This window comes from Martes martes (assembly GCF_963455335.1).
Source record: "Martes martes genome assembly, chromosome: 8".
NCBI classification, from domain to species: domain Eukaryota; kingdom Metazoa; phylum Chordata; class Mammalia; order Carnivora; family Mustelidae; genus Martes; species Martes martes.
The window spans coordinates 47,517,540-47,527,933 of NC_137895.1; the positions used below are offsets into that span (position 1 = coordinate 47,517,540).

General features: G+C 40.6%; 1 pseudogene across 1 annotated transcript; it reads left to right on the top strand.

The window, feature by feature from the left end:
* Positions 1–7,498: 7,498 nt before the first annotated feature.
* On the top strand, positions 7,499–9,047 carry LOC308347044 (RNA transcription, translation and transport factor protein-like; annotated as a pseudogene). The gene is made up of 2 exons: positions 7,499–7,695; positions 8,468–9,047. The product of its transcript is annotated as an RNA transcription, translation and transport factor protein-like (transcript).
* Positions 9,048–10,394: the final 1,347 nt, after the last annotated feature.

The following is a 10,394-nucleotide window of genomic DNA, read 5'->3' on the forward strand; positions in this document are numbered from 1 at the left end:
GTATTGTATCACATTGATGGATTTGCAGATGTTGAACCAACCTTGCAGCCCTGGAATAAATCCCACTTGGTCGTGGTGAATAATCCTTTTAATGTACTGTTGGATCCTATTGGCCAGTATTTGGGGGAGAATTTTCGCATCTGTGTTCATCAAGGATATTGGTCTGTAATTCTCTTTTTTGGTGGGATCTTTGTCTGGTTTTGGGATCAAGGTGATGCTGGCCTCATAAAATGAGTTTGGAAGTTTTCCTTCCATTACTATTTTTTGGAACAGTTTCAGGAGAATAGGAATTAATTCTTCTTTAAATGTTTGGTAGAATTCCCCTGGGCAGCCGTCTGGTCCTGGACTTTTGTTTGTTTGGAGATTTTTGATGACTGTTTCAATCTCCTTACTGGTTATGGGTCTGTTCAGGTTTTCTATTTCTTCCTGGTTCAGTTGTGGTAGTTTATATGTCTCTAGAAATGTATCCATTTCTTCCAGGTTGTCAAATTTGTTAGCGGAGAGTTGCTCGTAGTATGTTCGTATAATTGTTTGTATTTCTTTGGTGTTGGTTGTGATCTCTCCTCTTTCATTCATGATTTTATTTATTTGCATCCTTTCTCTTTTCTTTTTGATAAGTCTGGCCAGGGGTTTGTCAATCTTATTAATTCTTTCAAAGAACCAGCTCCTAGTTTCGTTGATTTGTTCTATTGTTTTTTTTTTTTTTTAGTTTCTATTTCATTGATTTCTGCTCTGATCTTTATGATTTCTCTTCTCCTGCTGGGTTTAAGCTTTCTTTGTTGTTCTTTCTCCAGCTCCTTTAGGTGTAGGGTTAGGTTGTGTACTTGAGACCTTTCTTGTTTCTTCAGAAAGGTTTGTACTGCTATATATTTTCCTCTCAGGACTACCTTTGTTGTGTCCCATAGATTTTGAACCGTTGTGTTTTCATTATCATTTGTTTCCATGAATTTTTTCAATTCTTCTTTAATTTCCTGGTTGACCCATTCATTTTTTAGAAGGATGCTGTTTAGTCTCCATGTATTTGCATTCTTTCCAAATTTCCTCTTGTGATTGAGTTCTAGCTTCAGAGCATTGTGGTCTGTAAATATGCAGGGAATGATCCCAATCTTTTGATACCAGTTGAGACCTGATTTATGACCCAGGATGTGGTCTATTCTGGAGAATGTTCCATGTGCACTAGAGAAGAATGTATATTCTGTTGCTTTGGGATGGAATGTTCTGAATATATCTGTGATGTCCATCTGGTCCAGTGTGTCATTTAAGGCCTTTATTTCCTTGTTGATCTTTTGCTTAGATGATCTGTCCATTTCAGTGAGGGGAGTGTTAAAGTCCCCTGCTATTATTGTATTACTGTCGATGTATTTCTTTGATTTTGTTATTAATTGGTTTATATAGTTGGCTGCTCTCATGTTAGGGGCATAGATATTTAAGATTGTTAGGACTTCTTGTTGGACAGACCCTTTGAGTATGATATAGTGTACTTTCTCATCTCTTATTATAGTTTTTGGCTTAAAATATAATTGATCTGATATGAGGATTGCCATCCCAGCTTTCTTCTGATGTACATTAGCATGGTACATTGTTTTCCACCCCCTCACTTTAAATCTGGAGGTGTCTTCGGATCTAAAATGAGTTTCTTGTAGGCAGCATATTGATGGGTTTTGTTTTTTTATCCGTTCTGATACCCTGTGTCTTTTGATTGGGGCATTTAGCCCATTAACATTCAGGGTAACTATTGAGAGATATCAATTTAGTGCCATTGTATTGCCTGTAAGGTGACTGTTACTGTATATTGTCTCTGTTTCTTTCTGATCTACTTCTTTTAAGGTCTCTCTTTGCTTAGAGGACCCCTTTCAATATTTCCTGTAGAGCTGGTTTGGTGTTTGCAAATTCTTTCAGCTTTTGTTTATCCTGGAAGCTCTTTATCTCTCCTTCTATTTTCAATGATAGCCTAGCCAGATATAGTATTCTTGGCTGCATGTTTTTCTCATTTAGTGCTCTGAATATATCATGCCAGTTCTTTCTGGCCTGCCAGGTCTCTGTGGATAGGTCCGCTGCCAATCTAATGTTTTTACCCTTGTATGTTACAGACTTCTTTTCCCGGGCTGCTTTCAGGATTTTCTCTTTGTTGCTAAGACTTGTAAATTTTACTATCAGGTGACAAGGTGTGGACCTATTTTTATTGATTTTGAGGGGCGTTCTTAGCATCTCCTGGATTTTGATGTTTGTTCCCTTTGCCATATTAGGGAAATTCTCTCCAATAATTCTCTCCAATATACATTCTGCTCCCCTCTCTCTTTCTTCTTCTTCTGGAATCCCAATTATTCTAATGTTGTATCGTCTTATGGTGTCGCTTATCTCTCGAATTCTCTCCTCGTGGTCCAGTATTTGTTTGTCTCTCTTTTGCTCAGCTTCTTTATTCTCTGTCATTTGGTTTTCTATGTCACTAATTCTTTCTTCTGCCTCATTTATCCTAGCAGTAAGAGCTTCCATTTTTGATTGCACCTCATTAGTAGCTTTTTTGATTTCAACTTGGTCAGATTTTAGTTCTTTTATTTCTCCAGAAAGGGCTTTTATCTCTCCGGAGAGGGTTTCTCTAATATCTTCTATGCCTTTTTTGAGCCTGGAAAGAACCTTGAGAATTGTCATTCTGAACTCTAGATCTGTCATATTACCAATGTCCGTATTGATTAGGTCCCCAGCCTTCGGTACTGCCTCTTGTTCTTTTTTTTGTGGTGAGTTTTTCCGCCTTGTCATTTTGTCCAGATAAGATTTGCTTTCTCCTCCTCTAGAATTCTGATGTTCTTGGTGAGTGAAGTTGGTCTTGGCTGGGTTTCTTGTTGATCTTCTGAGGGAGGGGCCTGTTGTAGTGATTCTCAAGTGTCTTTGCCGCAGGTGGAATTGCACCGCCCTTGCCAGGGGCCGGGCTAAGTAATCAGCTCGGGTTTGCTTTCAGGAGCTTTTGTTCCCTGAGCGCTTTCCGTAGAGTTCCAGAGGACGGGAATGAAGATGGCGGCCTCCCAATCTCTGGCCCGGAGGAGCTGAGAGCTTGGGGTCCCTCTCCTCAGTGCGCCCTCAGAGAAAAGTGCCCAACCGCCCCTGCCTCCCTGGCCTCCAGTCGCACCTGGAGGGAAGCAGTCAATTGTTGGCACTTGGAGAAAAGCGCCCGGTCGCTTCCGTATCCTTGGCCTCCGGCCGTGCTCCAAGCCCACCCAGCCTGCGACCAGCTCAAGGTAACCCCGGGTTGAGAGCTCACTCCTCAGCTTTGTCGCTGTAGCTGGCTTCCCCGCTCTAATACCTGTGAGCTCTGCCGCACTCAGACACCCCCGGTCCTTCTGTGACCCTGCGGGACCTGGGGTTACACTGACCCTATGTGGGCTTCCCCCCGGTTTAGCCTCTGGAGTGATGTCCCTCCATGGAGCAGACTTTTAAAAGTCCTGATTTAGTGCTCTGTTGCTCCACCGCTTGCGGGGAGCTGGCCCCTCCCCCCGCGGTCTGTCTTCCAGTCGCTTTGGATTCACTTCTCCGCAGGTCCTACCTTTCAGAAAGTGATCGATTTTCTGTTTCTAGAATTGTTGCTCTTCTTCTCTTCGATTTCCCGTTGGGTTTGTAGGTGTTCGCAATGGTTAGATAAGCTATCTAGCTGATCTCCTGCTACCCGATGTCGTCTCAGCCTGCTACTTCTCCGCCATCTTGACTCCTCCCCAATAGTTGCTTTTTAAAAAAGATTTTATTTATTTATTTGTCAGAGAGACAGAGCACAAGCAGAGGGAGTGGCAGGCGGAGGAAGAAGGAGGCTCCCCACCGAGCAAAGAGTCTGATGTAGGTAGGACCCAATCCCACAACCCTGGGATCATGAACTGAGCCCAAGGCAGACACTTAAGCGACTGAGCCACTAAGGTATCCCTATAATAGTTGCTCTCATGTTGGTCTGTACAGAGTACTGATGGAGTGTGGAGGGGACCTGAAGTCTGTGAGGAAGAGACAGTAATGGCTTTACAGCATTTCAGCTAAATAAGATTTAGAAGAAGAATAGGATTATGTTTGGTGGGCAGCTGGATTAGGAGATTTGTAAAAACTTTGTTTGTTTTAAGATTTTATTTATTTATTTGATAGAGAGAGCAAGAGAGCACAAGCAGGGGGAGCAGTAGACAGACAGGGAGAAGCACGTTCCACTCTGATGAGGGGTTTGATTCCAGGACCCTGAGATCATGACCTGAGCCAAAGGCAGACATCTAATTGACTGAGCCACCTAGGCACCCCATGCTAGAAACTTTCAGTGCTCACTCGTGTCAGGTTCTCTCTCCTTCCAGAAGAGGATCATATTTCCCCACTCTTGTACTTAAGCAAAACTATGTAACTAATTCTATCAGTGAGCTATGGGAGGAAATGACATGTGTCACTTCTAAGCTGAGGCATTTAATTCCTAGTGCGAAACACTCCAATACTTCTTACCTGCCTTGACAACTAGTGACATTTTATGTGTCAGAAGGTGTAGTTATCTGATGGCAGAAACTCGGTCAGCCTGGGTACCTGAATGACTTTGTGGAGCAGAGCCATTTGCTGAACCATGATAGGCATTATGACACAGACAAAAAAATAAATCATGTGTTAAGCCATTAAAGTTTTGGGAATATTTTGTTATTCCAGCATTTCAGATAGAGGTAACACATTTAAAAATAAAAGAAAGGAAGAATAGACAAATTGCCTATCCAAAAGACTTTGTGCCCTCCAGGAAGTGCCCTCCTTAAGTGTGGGCTGTGCATAGTGACTTCCTTCCAAAGAATGCAGCATAGAAGAAGTGGGAGGTGGGGGAGGTGACAGAGGATTAATTTCCCAGTAGAGAAATCTGACAAATGCTACTTCAGCCAGTGGATCGAGATTAATATCAACAGTGGTAAATTCCATTGATAGCATGCATCCTAGATATGATGTGAAAATGGTACATTCCATCTGCCGTCTTCCTCCCCAAAATACATAAACCTAGCCCAATCATGAGAAAAACATCAGATAAGTCATTGCCAATTAAGGGTTATTCTATCAAATACCTGATCAGTACTCATCAAAACTGTCTAGGTCATCAAAAACAAGGAAAGTTTGAGAAATTATTATAGCCAAAAGGAAACAAAAGAGACATAACAACTATATGTAATGTAGTACCCCGCATGGGATCCTGGAACAGAAAAAGGGACATTTGGTAAAAACTAAGGAAATCTGAATAAAGTATGAACTTTGGTTAATATAACTTATCACTCTTAGTTCATTAAATATAAAAAATGAACCATACTGATGTAAGACGTTAGTAATAGGGGAAAGTGGGCATGGAGTATACTGAAACTATCTGAACTATCTTGTAGTTTTTACCTAAATCTCCAACTATTCTAATTTTTTTTTTTTTTAATAAGAAGATGTAAGAGAGAGCATGGTGTGTTCTGGAAATTCCTTTTAAAGTAAGGAGTGGAGGGGCGCCTGGGTGGCTCAGTGGGTTAAGCCTCTGCCTTTGGCTCGGGTCGTGGTCTCAGGGTCCTGGAATTGAGACCCACATCAGGCTCTCTGCTCAGTGGGGAGCCTGCTCCCCCACCGCCCTGCCTGCCTCTTTGCCTACTTGTGATCTCTCTCTGTCAAATAAATAAAATCTTAAAAAAAAAAAAAATGAGGAGTGGAGATGAAGAGTTTGGGTAGGTAAGTAAAAGATCTTTTATGCTTTTCAAGGATTTGATTTTTAAATTGTATAGGCTGTGGGGCACCTGGGTGGCTCAGTGGGTTAAAGCCTCTGCCTTCAGCTTGGGTCATGATCCCAGGGTCCTGGGATCAAGCCCTGCATCGAGCCCCGCATCAGGCTCTCTGCTCAGCGGGAAGCCTGCTTCTCTTCCTCTCTCTCTGCCTGCCTCTCTGCCTACTTGTGATCTCTGTCTGTCTAATAAATAAATAAATAATTTTTTTAAAAAGCTATTAAATTGTATAGGCTGCGTGACTAATCTCTAGAAAATCTATGGATAGGTTTCAGGGCTATTACAAAACCTCTGAAATTTTATGAAATTATGTTGTCTATATGTATGTTCTTCTCAGAAGACAGTCAAAAGCTTTATTTATTATTTATTTGTTCTTAAGGGGGAAAGTACCTAAAATATGTTAATGATCATTGTTGAAGGTGATGTAGATACTCTGAAATATTCTGAGCAAGAAAAATGACACAATTATATTTTTTGCATAAAAATCATTTTTATGGTAGTACAGACTATAGTGATGGTGTGTGCAAGTTTGAAAAAAAGAAAGGCAGTAATAAAGGCAAGATGATAACAAAGACAGTGATCTTCAAAAACTTTTGATCATGGTCCACTTTGCAAGAGAAAGAAATGATCCCATAACTTACCTTACCATACTGTTACCACTTTCCTGAGGAAAAAGAATGGAGTTATTAGGATGAAATGTCATTTTTTAAAAAAAAACAAGTTTGGTGGAATGGTATACACATCTCCTTTAGCATTCAGGTTGTGAGTGTGTGTTGTTAGTCCATAAAAATGAAGAAAAAATACAGTTTTTATCAATTCATACTCTTAGGGGGACCATGGACAGCAAATTATTCTTTGAGAGACCACTGTTACAATCTATAAGAGAAATAAGTGTCTAAGATAGAAGAAGGTAGGAGGTACAAAGAGGAGACGGTAGATGAGACATATCAAAGGCTCAGAATCAGCAGAATTTTTTGATTGCTTGGATGGAAGTTACAAGGTAGAGTGGAAAAGCTAGCTTGATATTTTTGGTTTCTGGTGAACAAAATATGGGGAATGCAGGATGGTGGATAAATCTGGAGGAGGATGGGGTGGGTGGGAGATGATGAGTCTAATTTTGAATATGTTGTGTTTGAGATCCCAAGTAGACATGCCTTGTAGGCAGCTGGATCCTGGGATCTTTCAGTTCAGTAAAGAGGGTCTTGGGCTGGAGCTATAATTTCCTAACTTAGGAAAGTAAAACATTCATATTATAGTCTGATTTCTCTTTCATTTATAATAATAAATAGGAATTCCAATTAAAACATTTTTATTATACCTCTATTGATATATAATTTACATTTAGTAAAGTTCACACATTTTAAGTGTATAGCTGAAGGCATTTTTACATATTTCTGTGTAGCCAACACAGAGATCAACTTATAGGATAGACCCAGCAACCCAGAATGTTCATTTATGTCTCTTTCTAATCAATATTTCTCCAAAGCTAGCCACTATTTAGATCTCTTAGTTTGTCCTTTTCTGAGCTTCATAAAAATGGAATCAGAGAGTATGTTTTCTTCATGTGTGGCTCACCTCGTTCCACCTCACGGTATGTCTTTGAGATTCATTCACGTGAGTCACTTTGTTGCGGTAGTTCATTTTCTCTGTGTAATATTACTTTGTATAAATATACCACAATTTGGCCCTCTTGCCACATCACCACATCACCAGCAACTCTCCTCTCCTGGTGGAAGCCCTGGGCACCAGAGTGAGATATGGAGACCATGTTACGACACAAGCTCACAGCCCTTGAATACCACAATCCTGCTGGCTTCAACTGCGAAGACGAATGAGAATTTAGGAACTTTATTGTTTGGCTTGAAGACCAGAGAATCAGACACTACCAGATTGAAGACAGAGGTAATTTAAGAATATCCACAGCAGTGACCAGCTCAAGTTTTTTGAAGAGTACCTCAGAGATGTTAAACGAGACATCAGTTAACTGAGAGTTAACTGATGTTAACTCAAGATTCAAGATCATTGTCTCTGAGATTTGCAAGTTTCACTATTATATGTTGGGGTGTTGACCTATTTTTATTGATTTCAAGGAGGAGTTCTCTGTGCCTCCTCAATTTTGATGCCTGTTTCCTCCCCCAGATTAGGGATGTTTTCCTCTATAATTTGCTCCAACATACCTTTTGCCCCCCTCTCTCTTTCCTCCTCTTCTGGGATCCCAATTCTAGTATCGTTTAGTTTTATGGTATCACTTATCTCTCAAATTCTCCCCTCTTTGTCCAATAGTTGTTTATCTCTCTTTTTCTCAGCTTCCTTATTTGCCATCATTTGGTCTTCTATATCACTAATTCTCTCTTCTGCCTCATTTATCCTAGCAGTTAGAGCCTCCATTTTTTATTGCATCTCGTTAATAGTCTTTTTGATTTTGATTTGATTTGATTTGATTCTTTTATTTCTCCAGAAAGGGATTCCCTAGTGTCTTCTATGCCTTTTTCAAGCCCAGCTAGTATCTTTATAATTGTTATTCTGAACTCTAATTCTGACATCCTACTTATGTCCATACTGATTAGGTCCCTGGCAGTCAATACTGCAGCTTGTTCTCTTTTTTAATGTGAGTTTATCTGTCTTGTCATTCTTGCAGAAAGTAGTCACTTTTCTATTTGTAGAGGTGCAGCTATTCTTTTCCTCGCTCTCCAGTTGAGTTTGCAGGTGTTGAGAATGATTTGATAGCTATCTAGCTGAATTCCTGGAACCGGAAACAACTAAGGTCTCCTACTACTCCACCATCTTGGACGAGAACCAAGATTCAAGATCAACAAGAAGCAACTGACAGGCTTCTTGGTTTAGCTGTTAGAATTGAATATGGAGATAATGCTGAAAAATACAAGGACTTGGTAAGTGATAATACCAAAAAATGCTGACAATGCAGCTAAAACTGCAGAGCCATTGACCATTTGAATGTAAATAATCCCAATTTCAAGGCTGGTGTAATGGCTTTGGCTAACCTTCTCCAGATTCAGCTGTCATGATAATTACCTGGTAATGCTTAAGGCAAACCGCGTTTTGATCTAGGAGCACCTAACCCGGGATGAGGGTGCTAAAGCAAATCAAACAAAAGGGCTTGCCTGTTGCTTGAGACAAACATATTCTTAGTTTTGACATAGGAGATGCAGTTCTTCATGAAGCTGCCCGAATACTGCAGTTGCTGCATAGAGAAGAGCTACTGACAAAAAATTCATGAAGCCATCCATGGTAGCTGTGCAGGCAATTATGGCTGATCCAAAGACAGACCACAGACAGGGGAAAGTTGGAAGATGAACATTGAAAGATTTTAGTTTCTCACCTACTTAATATGACTGGGAACCCTGTATGCTCTAGCATGCATTTGGAAATCAAATGTCCCATTTTCGAGGGAAGAATTCTAGAAAATTGGCAATATTCTCAGGACTTACCATCATTGTTTTTTTTTTTTTTCCATTAAGTTCAGGAGGGTGGGGAGATAATATACCACAACTTGTCCATTCTACTATTGGTGGGTCATTTTTTCATTTTTGTGTAAATATGAATAAAGTTGCTATGCACATTCTTGTACATATTTTTGGTAGGCATATGCACTCAGTTCTCTTGAGTAGCATCCAAGAAAGGAAATTGTTGGGTCCAGCACAGCTGTTTGTTTAGCTTTAGTAAATTCTGTCAGTATTCCAAAATAGCTGTGCATACCCAGGCTACCTATCAGCAGTGATTAACATTCCATTTCTCACACTCTTGATATTACCAGAACTTCTCATTGTAGTCTATCTGGTGGGTAGGAAGTAGATCTCATCTTTTTGTCTTGTTTTGTTTTCAGATTTACTTATTCATTTGAGAGAGAACGAATGTGAATGGGGATAGTGGGAGAGGGAGAGGAAGAAGGAGAGAAGCAGACTCCCTATTGAGCGTGGAGCCCCACAGGGGGCTTGATTCCACGACCCTGAGATCATGACCTGAGCCAAAATCAAGAGCCAGATGCTCAACCGACTGAGCCACCCAGGGGTAGCCTGCCCCTCATTTTTTTTTAACATATTTTTTTGAGGTATAACATACATAAAGTAAACTTCACATTTTTAATGTCCAAATTGAAATTTTGACATATGTATACACCTACGAAATAATCACCACAAAGGCAGTGAACATATCCATCATCTCCAAATGTTTTCTGTACCCCTTTGTAATTTCTTTCCCCTCATCCTCACCTTCCTTTTTCCAAGCAACCACTAATTTGTTGTCACTATACATTTGCCAGTTATTGGGTTGCTTGGAGGTTTCTTTGTTCTTCAGTCTAGCTTCCTTCTGTGCTTAGAGATCTCCTTCAGTCTTACTGCCCATCCTCTGGCCTTTGGGGTTTCTCCCAGCCCACCTGCTAAGTTTTCAGGCTTTGGTAGTTGGAAGTCTGGAGTGCTTGTGAGGACTCCTGACACATCTCCAGATTTTCATAGTTGGACACTGGAGTATAGGCTTTTTTTTTTTTATTAAATATTTTATTTATTTATTTGACAGACGGAGATCACAAGTAAGCAGAGAGGCAGGCAGAGAGAGAGGAGGAAGCAGGCTCTCCACAGGGCAGAGAGCCCAATGCAGGGCTCAATCCCAGGATCCTGGGATCATGACCTGAGCCAAAGGCAGTGG